Below are 15,427 nucleotides of genomic sequence, written 5' to 3'. Positions count from 1 at the left end.
GCCGCCAACTTGCCGACGACTTTGGCCCGAGCGGTGAATTCTATTCGTCAAACACTTCAATTCACGATCGACCAGGACTAGCGACCTTTAGATGCGCGTTGTCACCATCAGTCCCATCGATTTTGGTCCGATAGCAAAGTGTCGAGAAGCCAATTTATTCTCTCGGAGTCCGCAGAACTTCGGAGCGGAAATGACGTACTTCGCTCGATGTTTCGGCGCAGCTTGCTCGCATATCTCGCGGCAACAAAGAAGCATTCGCGGCAGCGTGTGTGCCTTCGCATATGTTTATTAAGAGTGAGAGAGAAAAAATGCGTTTCCATCGCAGAGACTTTGACCCTCGGTCGGAAACGACAAACTCTGCTCGGTACTTGCGTTCGTCGTCCGGTTTTAAACGAGGAAAGTAGTGAGGCAACCGGTTTGTACTTTGCACACTGGCTATTAAATTCTTAGTCTCCTTGGCAACGAATAACTTGAGCATATTACTTATTATGGCCAATCGTTATAAAGTGTCATGCCCAGCGAGATACGTTTCTCGGCATAGAAGTCTTTATAAAATATCAATTTGCTTGGGTACGAAATGTATTTGAGGAGCCTGGAAACGTCCTCTATCCAAGGAGAACGTGAAATAAATTTAAACTGAAAAACTTCATTCATGCATATTCCGCGCACAGTATTGACTTTTTGCGGGTTTTTCTCTCTCGCGTTTTCTCGGTGCGTTGTAGCTGGCATTTTCCTCGGGTCACCCGCGTTGCTTCTAGATCTGAGTTGAACGAAATTTAGGTCTCGATGTGCTCTGAGAGTGCGAAGCATCCGACGGGAGAATATTTCGGAGGATTTCACGAGCAATTTTTGTAGCTGAGTGAACGCATTTTCTCGGTTTATTCCCACTTTTGTTTCTCGCTGAAGAGTCTCGTGTTTATCAAAGTGCGAGTTATTGCGGCCGGAGGATTATTATTCTGCTGCGATATTATCTGAGCGCAATCATTAGCGATTAATCCGACGATTTAGTGCGGAGAAAAGGCAGTTAAAATTTTATTTCCCGTAGCTGCAGCCTCCGGCAAACTTTTTCCTCGCTTTCGTAACAATTGCTCTTCGCTAAAAAGAGAATGAAAATAACGAGAAAAACTACAACGCCGTAGGCCGGTCAGAGAAAAATTCGGATGAGATGAACTTCGGTGCAACTCTGACGCTGCATTTTCTGTAATTGTATATTTTCATTCGGTGAAACGAACCCACTAGAAAAAGTGCAATCTCCAAGCATTTTTCTACAGGCCTCGCCGTTATTACTGTTATTATCACTATTCTTTTATATTCGAGCAGAAAATTGATTCGTTCGCACGTGCTTTTGTGAGGAAAAGAAGCACGGAATGAAGGCTCGCACAGAACGTTGATATTCCAATTCCATGGAATTTGATGATTCTCACACGATGCTAAGATTTTCATAGAGATTCTCCAGTAATAACAGAACAGCGTGAACACTTTCCAAAAAGTGATAACGACGATTGGCCACGAGCGATACAATTTACAGACCAAAGTGCGCTTGAGAGAAACAGTTGCGAGTGAAACAACCCACTTATTGCATCCGTGGGAAGCCCTCCCCCCGTAATTGGAGCAATAATAAACTAAGATTGACGATTTCTAGCTGGGTGAACACTAAATTTGGGCGATAAAAAACTGCGACGCGGTCACGATAAAACGTTAGAACGATTCATAGGCGCGGCGTCGCACTCGACGACGTAAACGCGTATGTCAGCATGGAACTTCCTTTGTACGATTGTGCGCACCTGGCCACGAGACACGCGTCGGGAGTGTGGATTTTCAATGCAGTCGGACACCGATTAAGGAGGATGGCTAGTGACGATACAATGTTGTCATGCTAAACCATGCTAAAAACATAAAAAATTTCAAAAAGTTCAGAATTTCATAAAATTTGGTGAACATATTCTTTCGTGCCAAATTTGACAATACAAATTTTTTAAGATTTTTCTTCAACACAGTTATCGAGTAATTGATTACTAAAGTTCACGTGTACAAGCTTTTCCACATATCTAGGTACACATTCCGGGCATAAGAAATCTGCTTTAATGCGTAATTACTCGATAACTAAGGAGAAGAAAATTTTGAAAAATATTGTGTCTTCGCACTTGATGTTGAACAACATTATCACCAAATTTGATCAATTTTTTATCATTTTGACGAATGTATAGCCGCGCCCTCCTTAAGGAGGATGGATCGCGACGATACAATGTTGCCATGCTAAAGCATGTTAAAAATATTAAGAATTTCATAATGATAAGAATTTCATAAAATTTGGTAAATGTATTCTTTAAAAATATACATATAAGACGATATAAATTTATTTAGATTTTTCTACCACATAGCTCTCGAGTAATTGAACACTAAAGTTCACGTGTATAAGCATAGAGTTTACATCGCATAAGAACTTGGATTTAACGCTCAATTATTCGATAACCATGTGGTAAAAAAATTTGAAAAAAATTGTATTTGTACACAAGATGCCAAAGAATGTTATCACCAAATTTTATAAAATTCTGATTATTTTGATTTCGTGATCCACCCTCCTTAAATGTGTAATGCTGATCGGAGACCGTACGTCGATTTTCGTTGAAGGGAAAAGTGTTTCCTTGCGGGGAATGTTTGATGGGAGCGATCAATATTTTGTGTCTAAGGCAGTCAAGGAGGGCAGTCAGAGTCGAATGGATCGATGTTCATCTGCCGCGCAGTTGTCAGGAAGTATCGATGAATTCAAAATGACCATTTGGCAATGTCTCTAGGAAGGAATGGGCGGGACCGGGAACGCGTCTTTCCACGGTGCTGAAGTTTCCAACGTTGGAATCCAAACAAACGAAAAAAAGATTTGTAATTGACGAAGTTTTTACTATTTCAATTCGTAGTTTTGTGAAAGAAATGCACAATGTTAAGTTGATTCAAATAAATGGCTTTGTTCGGAATAAAAGCCATTTGCGGTTTCGGAAGCAGCCATTATTCGATAATTATCCACAAAATGAAACACGTAAGTGACCTATAAAGAATACACTTTTTTGATAGTTGCATTACGTTTTTTTCTCGAGTAGTTTGTGCATACAGACTCACGGCCCGTCTTGACCTGCTTTGACAAAGTGTTTCATTTTAATACTTGGCGTCAAGACGTCTCTGCGACTCTACATACGAATATTTACATTTCGTATTTAAACTAAATGAGTTACATGAATAGACGTCGGAAAATTTATAACAACAAATTAAATCCGACTAGAAATATTGTCAGTTAGCTTCTCATGACAGTACATCTGCCAGGTACACTGTGCCGTCGTCATTAGTACACATGTGATCATTAAAAGTCAATGTAAATAAAGGCATATTCAGACGTATTAGAGGCCAATCAGAATACCAATAAAACTCGCAAAATTCGATTTGGCGCACAAAGGTTTTTTAGTTTGGAAAAAAATTCAGAATAATTGATTTATTGTCATTTAATCACACAAGTTAAAAATCAAGCGAGTCAAAAAAGCAGAAAAACCGCTCAACCGATATTTCCCAAATTCAATACCAACCTTCCTATTATGATAATCTATTTATAAAAAAAAAAAATTAGGATTCGTATTTTTTTTCAAATTCTGATAAAATTATCAGAGAATGAAGAGCTTGTTCAGATTAACATCTATGCAAAACGGTAGCCCAAAAAGTCCATCTGAGTATTACGCAAAAAAACCATCTCGTCAATTTACTGGAGTAAATATTATTAAAAAATGTAGTTAATGTTTCATTTGTATTTTATTTAAAAAAATTAATACATGAAACGTTCCATTTTATGTTACTCTCATCGTAATGAGAAAAATCAAAGAAAACTAAAGAATATTCGCTGAATATTTTATATTCGTGCATATGCATTATATCATCGATACGAGTGGACAAATTTTCGGTTACCTAATTTTAAATCTGGTACGTTTTTAATCGCTGCATCGAATACGAGCACATGCTATATAGTTAGTTTTTTCAGTTTCTGCTTTTGTAAATTCAGATTTTTTTTCTAAAAATTGTGGCATAACAAGTACAACTTTTTTACCAGTTTGATGAATAGTTCTTCGATATCCTGGAAAGCCTTTGTCAGCCAGAACAATGTCTCTATCTCCTAATAAATCTAGTAGGTCAGATTCAACTGTCGTTCGAGAATTACTTTTCCTTTTACCAGCCACTTTTGATTTGAAACTAACAAAACCTGCTGGAGCGATTCCGGCAAGAAGTTTTGCAGTGAAAACTTTTTTCCTGTGAATAAGTTTACGTCCGATGATCAACACTGGCAGGTATTTCGATTCTGAATTCGACTTCGACACAATTAATTATGATAGAAAAAACTTATAGAAAAAAGTCCGATGTGCTGATTGCCAAAAAGGTTAACCGAGTTTTCGCTTTGACCAGTAATATGAAAAGCAGATTTTTGGAAACTTTGAAAACTTGACAATTGGATCTCGAACGCAATTCCAGCGACACTCTGTATAATCACTTTCTTCGTCATCGCTCAACTACAAAGCGTCGTGGCTTTTCTCCCGATGGCGAAAAAGAAGACATTTCCGCGGAGAAATTGAAGCGAGTGAATAGACAAGCGTAGTGCGGGTTAGTGCTCTCGCCTCGACGCCGTATAAACAGCGTCGAGGAATATACGCAATCTCCGATATGCTCAACCACCGGAGCAATTTCGTTGCATCCGCATCCGAGATCATTTATTATAAATTGAACGTTGCATACCGGTTGCGAAATTATGATTCATACGCTGTTGATTCCAGCACAGAGAGCAAACACGTTTCGAACGTTTTCCTTTTGTTGCTCGCCTCAATTGTAATCACACTAATTGCCTAATGTGTTATCCAGGCATTCATCGATTCGTGTCAATTTGTCTGCAGTAACAACAATCACGAACCAGAATGAAGAGTGTCACGATTAGTTGAACTAACTTGTGTCAACTCTAAGTACATTTGCAGCAAAAATTACATCCACGTGTCGCTAATCGACCAAGCGATCCGTCGTTTCTCTCCATCCTTGCACTTTTCATGTTACAAATTATCGTGACAGCAGTCAAACACGCGATTCCTCACGTTATTTTCCATGCGTTTCAACTTTAAGGTAGTTCATGCACGAAACGATTTTCTTAGGAAAGTCTTTAAGGAGGCTGGATCGCGACGATACAATGTCGCCATGCTAGAGCATGTTAAAAATATTTAGAATTTTAAAATGATAAGAATTTCATAAAATTTGGTTAATGTATTCTTTAAAAATATATAAGACAATATACATTTTTTTAGATTTTTCTACCACATAGCTCTCGAGTTATTGAACACTAAAGTTCACGTGTATAAGCATAGAGCTTACATCTCGTGCATGAGAACTTGGATTTAACGCTCAATTATTCGATAACCATGTGGTAAAAAAATTTGAAAAAAATTGTATTTGTACACAAGATGCCAAAAAATGTTATCACCAAATTTTATAAAATTCTGATTATTTTGATTTTGTGATTCAGCCTCCTTAAATTTACACAGAGTTTCGATGGGTAGTCGACCGACACGGGAATCAAATTTTAGAGGGTTCGTCTCATTTGGTAATTTATATAAACGTGTTTAGATTTGAAGAAAAACACACAGGGATACAGTGACTATGCGACAAAAAATTGTTTATCTTTCCATGTAACGAATGAACGCTTCTTACGAAGTTTATGAAAAAGAACGCAATAACAAAATGAAATATGTAATGAAAGTTTGGGAAAAAATTCGAGACGATTGTTTTACTAGTAACAAAGATATATTACCTTAAAGATTGAACGAAATTGGTAAAATGAGCACTCGTAACCTCACATTTACTTATTTCGGCATTTTGTTTCTTCTTGGCTTGGGCCATTTTTGTCACAGTCTTCTGACTTTTTATTAATACTTTTTTCTCGATCCATTTCCCTTTGCGTTCTCTAAAGCGATTTTTTACATGAAAAACTAGTATTTTAGCCAGGGACGAATGAAATTTTGGGTTCAGTCAGTGATGGATCTCCGTTGAATTAATGGCTTGTAATTTTATTCGCCGAAAAAAAAGTTGAAAAAATTTCTCTACAATTTTGAATTAATAACTCTGGCATTGATTTAAAGTGATTATATATCTTTAATTAGGAAGTAAAAATCGATCCAATTTGGACACCCATAAAATACGATCCTTCGGGCATGATCTACCTTAATGGAGTGTTTATTCGCTGAGAAACAAAAGCACTTGTTGGCCTCACTATATTTTTCGATTTCGACTCGACCCGAACGAATTGCACGTAACAATAGCCCGTTGCCGTATAAACTCGAGTGTGACTTGGGTAATTTGTGTTTTTGATTGCTGCGGATAACTCAATCGCGCGATGAAGTCCGCGTGGTATCGAGAAACGTGACGATCAGCCAAGTGCCGTGATTTGCACACCAAAGACATGACTCCCGCACTCGCATGGCCTATTAAAATCGATCCATCGATCCGGACTCGTCCCGCACTTACGTTACGCTATCGCGAGAGACCTTGTTCAAACTTTCAACATTGTGAACGGACAGTCGACGAAATTAGCCCTCGAACTGGGCACTCAATGCGAGAGATCGTAAACGTTCGTTTTTTGCTGGTTCCAATTGACATTGACCAATTTTCTAGCGTCTTCGAATCTGGGGATCGACATGGATGTGGAAGGAATTTACTTTTTGTAACACTACTTTTCTTTAAATGTTTTTTATCATTTTAAGGAGTTTCGGTACAAAAGTCTAAATGTTAAGAAATTGATGAAATTTGGTGATAATGTTCTTCAACATCAAGTGCGAAAACACAAATTTTTTCAAAATTTTTTTCTACTTAGTTATCGAGTAATTACGCATTAAAGCAGATTTCTTATGCCCGGAATGTATACCTATATATATGGAAACGCTATGCTTATACACGTGAACTTTAGTGATCAATTACTCGATAACTGTGTAGAAGAAAAATCTTAAAAAATTTGTATAGTCAAATTTGGCACTAAAGAATATGTTCACCAAATTTTATAAAATTCTGAACTTTTTGAATTTTTTAATTTTTTTAGCGTGGGTTAGCATGGCAACATTGTATCGCCTGTACCGAAACTCCTTAATTTCAGTGGCTTTGGATCTGGAATTCGATGAAACTTGGAAGAACTTCTTTTTTGGGAATTCGATTTTTTTAGGCCTTCGAATTCGGAAGACAAATAAATAACGATCCAGCAAGATCTGAAAAATTGATGATGGAATATTTTAACAGTTGAAGCGTCCGAGGCTTTGCTTGCAAGAACTTGCTTTTTTGCGCACATGCGTAAAGCGGCGACGATTTTAATGACCGCGCGTGATTGTCACTCTCGTAAACAAAGTAAAAACATCAAAGTTTGAAAACGATGAGTTATGAAGGCAAATAATTAAGCGTACATAATTCAGCGAATTTTAATGGACAGCGACGTTCGTTAAAAACTGTCAATATAATCGTTCCATTAGCTTTAAGGGTAGAAAAGTGAACCTTTCGGAATTCCACAAGTCTGGGAACGCGCGACAAAGAGCAGACTTGCATATCAAATTGATGGGAATCTCGGATCGGGGAATTTCCCTCGTACGATAGTGAAGTGATGTCTCACTGGGTGAGAATTTGAGCGTGTTTTACGAAGCACGCATAGTAACGTGAGCGCATTCTCATCGAATATTCATGAGTAATTTTTCAGCGAATTATATGGCTCCGTTGACTTTTTTCCTTCTACAGTGCTCGATTGAAATCTTTTGGGATTTCGATCCCGAGGACGTTCCCGAAAGACGCGAATTCCCGTTCGAAAGAACCGAGAGGAACGTCACGTCGTGACCGTTTCCCACTGAATCTCGTATTGCGAGAATTCTCTGTGCGAAAGAAACACGCGTATCTTGGAAATGCTTCGACGAAAGTCGAGTGAGAAAAGGAAGAACTGAATAAAGCGAGCAGGAAACAAAAGATCGTGCTCGAGCGGCATGCGAAAACTCGGTGGCGCTTAGAAAATCAATAATCGTCGATGGTTTGCCGGCGCGACCGTTCGTCACGGTTCTCCGACGAAGTAAAACAAAAACTTTCCATCTCAAATCCGCGTGCGTACTCATTTGAACGGGACGTTTGAGACGGTTGTCCTGTAATAACAACAATGGCAAGAGACTAGCGATGAATTTCTCCGAGATTTCCTTTTCGTTGAAAATCCTGAGTTCCGCGAGAATATTATTCTTATAAAAACGAAATATTCTAGTGAGATTTGTAGGTCGCCGGGGAGAAGTAATGGGAACTCTCACTCGGCAGTTCTTTCTAGTAGCGAAAAAATAAAAAAAACGCAATAATTCGTCGTTTCAAACAGAAATTGGTGCCTCGGTACAAAAACATTATCACAGAACCCAATTCGTGATGAGACGGAGAAGCTTAAATATCGATATCGCGGCATGGAGCCAGGAACACGAAGCGTCCGATTGAGACGTTCCCGAGGCTTTTTAGCTCCCAATAAAAGTAGTCTTGCTGCAGGCGATGCGAGCGTGTCTTGATGACTCGTCAAAAGCGAACGAGCAGAATTCAGGACACTTGATCGGTGGGGTCGCGAAGCAGTTCCCACTCGTGGAAAAGTGAGAATTGGGCAGCAACAGTGTTACGTTCACAGGTGAGAAAAGAGATGTTAAGGTGATGGAGCAGTCGCTATCTCGCCACCGTGAGAGCGAGAGAGATAGCGGCAATTTTCGAAATTGAATATGTTCGACACGGTTTGATCAATAAAAAAAGCCCCTGTCAGCGTATTTTTGCCATCTTTCCGCGTCCGCTGACAGAGCCTTTTTTTAATTAGTCAAACGACAGCGGAGAATTTTCATTTCGAAAATTCGAGGTGAGGTTAGTCGACTGATCCATGCTCTTAAAGAAAGGAGATGAGAGAATCGTACCGAAAGAGCGTTGGACCGAAGAGCTCGATGATTCGGTGGATCGGTCGAGATCGTAGCTCGCCACGAAACTTTCGTCTCGAGAGAGACGACTGATCGAGAGCAACGACAATGGAGATGACGTCGATGACGTAGATCGAGCCCAGTGGTACGGGTTTCGCCGTTCGAATTGAGCCCTCGAGTTTTCTCGCTCCGTTTTTCTCCTCCACTAAACGAAAACTTGACGCTCCAGTGGTTGTTATTTACGTATCAGGTGTTCCCGGTGGTCAGTTGATCTCGCGGTGATCTCGTATCGGCTAGTGCTCCAGAGCCTCGTTACACATTTTCTGCGTACCTAAGTGTAATCCCTTTTATTCGACTTCATTGGTTCGTTGTCGAACGAGGCGTATCGCACCATTAATGAAACGTAATAAACGTAAGCACAGTACACGTTCACACCACAGTAGAAAAACAAATTAATCAAAATATCATTCGCTCGATCCCAACGTTGTCGACGAGTTCCGCGACGAGTTTAAACCATCACCAAAATAGCCTCGGACCTTTAGCGTTGTTTCATTCGTGCACAAATGTGTCGCGACCCAATTCGTTTATTCCTGGGCAAATTCCGACGTTGAACGTGAATAATTAATCGGACAATTGTAATCTACTATTTTTATTTATGGGCAAAACGCTGGAAGATGTGCGCGGAGCTTTTGAAACACTCGGGTGACGAGCGACGGTCAAACACGCACGAGGGACCCTCCACGACTTTCGAGTCCTGCCGCAAGACTGATCGAACCGCGAATCGACTCGACACTCACAACCGCCAGTACCTCCGTGAACACCACTTTGGCGTTGTCCTCCTCTGCACCTTCTCGAGCTGGACATTCCACTGTAGCTCTCTCTCTCTCTCTCTCTCTCTTCCTCCCTCTCCCTCGCTCTCTTTCCCTCTCTCTCTTCCTTCTTTCTCTCTCGCTCTTTTTCACACTCACACTGCTCCTCAGTCATGATGACTTTTGCTCATAACTATACTTACTCCATGCTGTTATAACACTATTTCTTCGTTTCAGCGAAGCTAAAAAATTGAGTCTTATTCTTGCTCCTCGATACGGACGCAATGATCGCTTCCCTTCCTGCTCTCTTTTCTTATCAACCCAATTTCTCTTCTTTCTCTCTCTCTCTCTTCTTATTGCGACTTTGCATTCTATTTTTGCCTTATTTTTGTTATATTTTGCGTTTGTATTTCATCTTGAGTGTGTGTCTATTCTGCGTTTGTTTACTTTGCGTTTAGTTCGTGTCGCATTCTGCGTGCTATTTTGATTATGCGCCATTATTCTTGCGTTATTTTACATTATTCGTTTTGCTATTATTTTATTGGTTTACTTTCGCTAGTAAGTACGTTTTAAGGTATGCGCCACAGTTGTTATAATTAACTTATATCGTTATGATTTCACTATTTTGTTAAGATAATTTAATTTTTTTTAGTTGCCCCGTGAGTCTCCCAGGGCACGAATAAAGTGGATGAATCTCTCGAGATTCGCAAAACTCGTAAGACTGCAATTTCAAACGAGCCAAAATGACGGCTCGATTCGGAAGAATATTCGCACAAGATTCCTCCATCGATTTTCTGGTAAAAGGAACGCCATCGAGTTTTCACAGTTCTCATACGGAAGTACGAAAATTTAATCGATAATGAATGTAAGTTGAAAGGGAAATTTCGTTTTTATCCTTCCGTCACGGTCCTCCTCGCCTCGTCATCTTTTACACATTTATTAGACGATCATACACTTCGGAAATAAACATCACATCGCGTTCAACCGAAACGACTGCCCGTGTAATCAGCCGATAGCGATTTTTTTCTCTTTTTTTTCATTTGTAAACGACGCGGCCAAGACACAGCCTCGTGGGAGAGGAGTCCACGCGGAGTAAAAGTGAAAGCCACGCAGTCGCCATCTCGAAACCGCACTGAGTTTTGGGTCGCACAAATTTAAACTGATTTTTAGCGATACGGCGTATACAAATATCGCGACGGATCTGTAGAACTGACACACGACACCCTCTAATTTTGGAAAAACTCTGGATTCTCAGGAGTCCTTAAGGCTCTCGCTTCTCAGCCACTTTCGAACTCGAACGCGGTTGCTAGCTCACTGGCTTTTCACGTTTCGTCGAAAATCGTCGAACTCTGTGAGAAATTAGACCCAAGAATGTTTGCAAGCCAGTCGATCGAGTGGATTTTAGTTCATGGCGCGTTGTTTTCCTATCGAATAACGCGGCAATTAGCGGCTCGGAATTTCATCCCATTATACGCTCAATGTGTCGACGCCGACATTTTCCTCGTAACTGTCCTCGTAAGCGATTTGAATCCTCTTCGTTTGTCTGTCGGATAAGGAATGATTTAAATCGAAATGAATCGAATGATCTTCGCCGGTGGCAAACTCGCTGATTTTATTGATGCGATTATCATAAAAGTTCTACTTGGGGCTTGGCCCCGCGACAAACCACTAAAAAAGGTTGGATAATGGGTTCCTTCTTGGTCGATCACAACGACGACGACGACGATTCTATTGACCGTGATTAGGGTTTGTGAGCGCACCGGTGGCCTCGAGTTCTCGACGAGTTTTATGCTCGTTTCGTGATCTTGACTGACGAATAAATTAGGAAAGCAATTTTTCGCAGCGGACAGCGTGTCGTGTCACGCACGGAAATTCTCAGATCTCCTCGTGTGATGTCCATCAAAATCAAGAAAACTCGAAGACCCGACTTTTGCAGTTTTACTTTTTTCCGAGTTTTTATATCGCGTGCGCAGATTTGTAATAACGAAAGCAGTGGAATGAGGCCGAGTAATCATGAATCCAAAGATCATTTTGAAATACCGGCCATCACTGCAATGCACGTAATTCAAGCGCAGAAAATTATTCGCAAACTTAGAATAAGTTATCGAATGAATGTCGCATTCACTCCGGGAATAAAACGACTCGTTGTTGAGCTCCGGCAGCGATTCGGTCACCCGAAACACTTGGCAATGGAAGGCAAGAAAAATGTGTTTAAGGGGTCTACCCTAATTAGAATTTTCAGTAAATCGATTTGTTTCATTGCATTTTTCGACAGTGTAGATATTTAAAAATATTATACTCAAATTTTATAAAGATCTGCGAACAGTCTGCTCCTTGATAAAATCTTCGAAACTATTCGAAGATTCTTTGATTCGAACCATTCTTTATGACTATAACTGTAGCGCATATCGAATTTTGATCGGAACTATTTTTTTTCTGCAAAAAAAGATGAAAAAACGTGCTTTTTCGTAGTTTTTGGATAAACGGCAGCCACTTTCTCATTTTCGAAATAAAAAATCATATGACATGCGCTACAGCCATTTACCTATTGAATCTAAAGGCATTTTTTTTTCTCCGATCATCCATTCCAGAGATTTTATCAACAGCGCACACCCATCTTTTTTATGGACCTGCGTCCTCTCCCCCATTTTTCTGTACGAAAACTGAGCGAAATAAGAGTAAAAGAAAAATTTGGTGTATTTTTCAGGCCTATCATTTTTTATATAAATATTTATAATTTATACCGGTCAACAAAAATTCGTGAAAATAATCTTTTTTCCCCGCGTCTTTTTAGGGTACACGCCTTAAACTGATGGCAATAAAAATACAGGAGGACGCGAGGCATGAAATACAGGCGCCGCGTATTAAAAACACGAACTATCTATAATATTTTTTTCTTTTGTTAATTAATATTCAACGCGATTTCGTAAAATATTGGAACTAGGCTCAAATGAAGAGGAAAATTATAGCGAATCGAAGAAAATTAATGAAAAGGTTAAAACCTGTAGAAAATTTGTATTATTTCAATTAAAGCGAGACGCGTGCTTACGGCGCATGCGCGGGGGTAAGCGTTCATGGGCTATAGGAACCCGAACGTGACTTGAAATGAAGTAAAATTGTAAGTTCGTGTTTTAAGTCCGGCGAAGCAAACTCGTGCGGAAATTCGATTAAAATCGAATAATAATCGGCGAGTTATCATACGCTCGTTGAGTAATCGGATTTATTCCTGGCTTTTCAGTATTTTCTTGTCGAGCGCTCAAAATAATCATCATTCAAACAGCGTAATATTTATATTTATTCATAAACTCCTCGCCCTTCCACCCGTCGCGATTGATTTGTGGACTTGCGTATTTTTTTTTTTTCATTTATTTTTCATGTTTGATATTCAGCACAAAAATGATGCCTGCGAGTGAGAAATGCTCGGAGGCGGCGGGTGAGAAATAACCGTCGTTAAAAAATCGACCAAGACGACGCGTCGAGGCGTATTTTAAAAATCGATTAGGCACTTTTGTTTTCACCGCGTCGATCGATCGTCACCGCAGTACTTGTCTTCTGATGTCTTATGTGCGTTTTTTTGTCCGTGTCGGGGGTTATCGAGGTGAAGGAAAATCGACGCGTCATTCCGTGCTCCAGCCGCCGTCGCGATCTTCGCGAAATGTATGCGTGGAACATGCGTCCGTTTGCTCGTACGTTCCTCGACTTTTTACGCGCGGAATGAGCCGCATTTTCCGCATTAAAAAATGCCCATTCAACATCCAAACAACGCACTTCCCATCGGGACTCTTCGAGGTCGAACAGTCGCGATATGTCTGCCGCTGAAATCTTCGAGTTCGACGCGTGAACCAAGCGAAATTGGAGCTCCGATCCCGGGCGCCAAGTTACACCACGCGGAATCGATTCCGGGGAATCGTTTGAGCCTGCGAACCACGCGCCGGGCTGATCCGAAGGCTGTAAAACTTGAGTGACGATCTGTGAGAGAAGCAAAGTTCAATGTTCAACGAGAACGACGACTGGACGACTGCGCTCCTGAAAGATATGCGGCGAGTATTTCAGGCTCGACTTCCTTCTTGGTGCTCGATAATATAGTTATGATGCTAGAAATATTGTGCTAATGGAAACAATCAATTGATGCCTCCATTAAAAATAGCTTTAAGGATATTTGGTACAGGCTTACAATGTTGACATATGCTAAACCACGCTAAAAACATAACAAATTTCAAAATTATAAGAATTTTATAAAATTTGGTCAACATATATTCTTTGGTACCAAATTTGGCAATACTAATTTTTTAAGATTTTTCTTCTGTACAGTTATCGAGTAATTGATCACTAAAGTTCACGTGTACAAGCTTTTCCATATATATCTAGGTGTGTATACATTCCGGGCACATAAGAAATCTGCTTTAATGCGTAAATACTCGATAACTAAGCAGAAGAAAATTTTGAAAAAAATTGTCTTTTCCCACTTGATGTTGAAGAACATTATCACCAATTTTGATCAATTTCTGATTATTTAGACTTTTGTACCATACATCGTTAAGTGTTTCCATTCGGTCGAGATATATGATTATATAAAAAGCAGCGAAACTTGCTGGATATATAGTTTTCATCTCACTTTAACCATTATCTCTTCTCATTGAACTCTCACGATCACGACGACTGTCATGCTCGCGATGATAATGGACGAAGGAATAAAAAAGAAGGACAAAAAATATTTGCATTGCGCAATTCGTTGACGCGCATCGAACGCGGACTCGACGAATTTGAGGCGCTGCCTCGTGCAATTGGATTCTCATTGATTTCCCATCAGCATAACTTCGACATCTGTATGCGTGAGGGTGCGTGCATCGGTAAACGAAGATTCATGCATCAACTATATCAGCAGTCGTACAATACGTAGTTATAATCACGTGCACACTTGGATATGACGATAGGCCACGTGCACGCGCGTATCCTTATGTTTGTCGTTTACATAGGATTCAGTACGTACTCGAGAAAGAGAATTGACCAAGCGGCTCATCGGAGACGACACAATCGCAATCGAGAAGGTTGCAAAACATCCTGCGGCCCATTTTCTACGCTTCGCTCGTCCCCCCCATTTGACGAAATACGAGGCATTTTTTCACCAGGAATTTCACAAATTTGAGTGGCTGCAATGACGACCGAGTCATTTGAAGTTGTGACTGACTGGTCGTTGAAATTCCATCGTGAGTTTTGCGGCACGGAAACCAAAAAACATTCGCCACCCAACGGTGGAGGACCGGCATTCAGCTGCTTTTTCTATCCTCGCAGATCTGCCAGATCCGTCGCTGAAGTGCAATTTAAACGAAGAAAAATCTTCTTTCCGGTACAGCGCTACTTTTCGTCGCTCTCGAGACGAAGATTCAAAGTTGACAAATAGACCGGCACCGATCGCGGTGAATCGTCGGGACGATCGCCCGGAAAATTAGCACACACGGAATGTTGCAATCGATTCGACTCCTCTCCACTGTTCGTCCTTCCCCAAGCCCGCGCGTCGCCGGCCATACGAAAGAACGATTTTGGATTGCGTCTGGAGAAGGATCGACCTCGAGAGCACGAGTGTGCGGTGGATTAGAGCGAGAAATGTATCTCGTAATTTGGGCTGTTGGTATGTGAAATATAAACGGAGCTGCTGGG

General features: G+C 40.4%; 1 protein-coding gene and 1 long non-coding RNA gene across 3 annotated transcripts in view; one reads left to right on the top strand and one right to left on the bottom strand.

Moving 5' to 3' along the window:
- The window catches only part of snu (snustorr), a 61,913-nt gene that overhangs the window by 25,693 nt on the left and 20,793 nt on the right, over positions 1 to 15,427 (bottom strand). Inside the window, exon 1 of one of the 2 annotated variants that reach the window (XM_043416930.1) lies at positions 8,961 to 9,763. The exons of the other annotated variant lie outside the window; for it this stretch is intronic. The gene's annotated coding sequence lies outside the window, so the exon portion shown is untranslated. Of the gene's footprint in view, positions 1 to 8,960; positions 9,764 to 15,427 lie in introns of those variants that run through there. 2 annotated transcript variants of the gene reach the window in all.
- LOC122409400 (uncharacterized) overlaps positions 9,825 to 15,427 on the top strand; it is a 37,661-nt gene continuing 32,058 nt past the window's right edge. The window contains exon 1 of the long non-coding RNA XR_006260674.1: positions 9,825 to 10,634. This is a non-coding gene — a long non-coding RNA (uncharacterized lncRNA). The remainder of the gene's footprint in view (positions 10,635 to 15,427) is intronic.

Source organism: Venturia canescens, chromosome 4, assembly GCF_019457755.1.
Source record: "Venturia canescens isolate UGA chromosome 4, ASM1945775v1, whole genome shotgun sequence".
Lineage (NCBI taxonomy): Eukaryota > Metazoa > Arthropoda > Insecta > Hymenoptera > Ichneumonidae > Venturia > Venturia canescens.
Note: the sequence above shows the minus strand (reverse complement) of the source record. Positions and strands in the feature narration are given on the sequence as shown.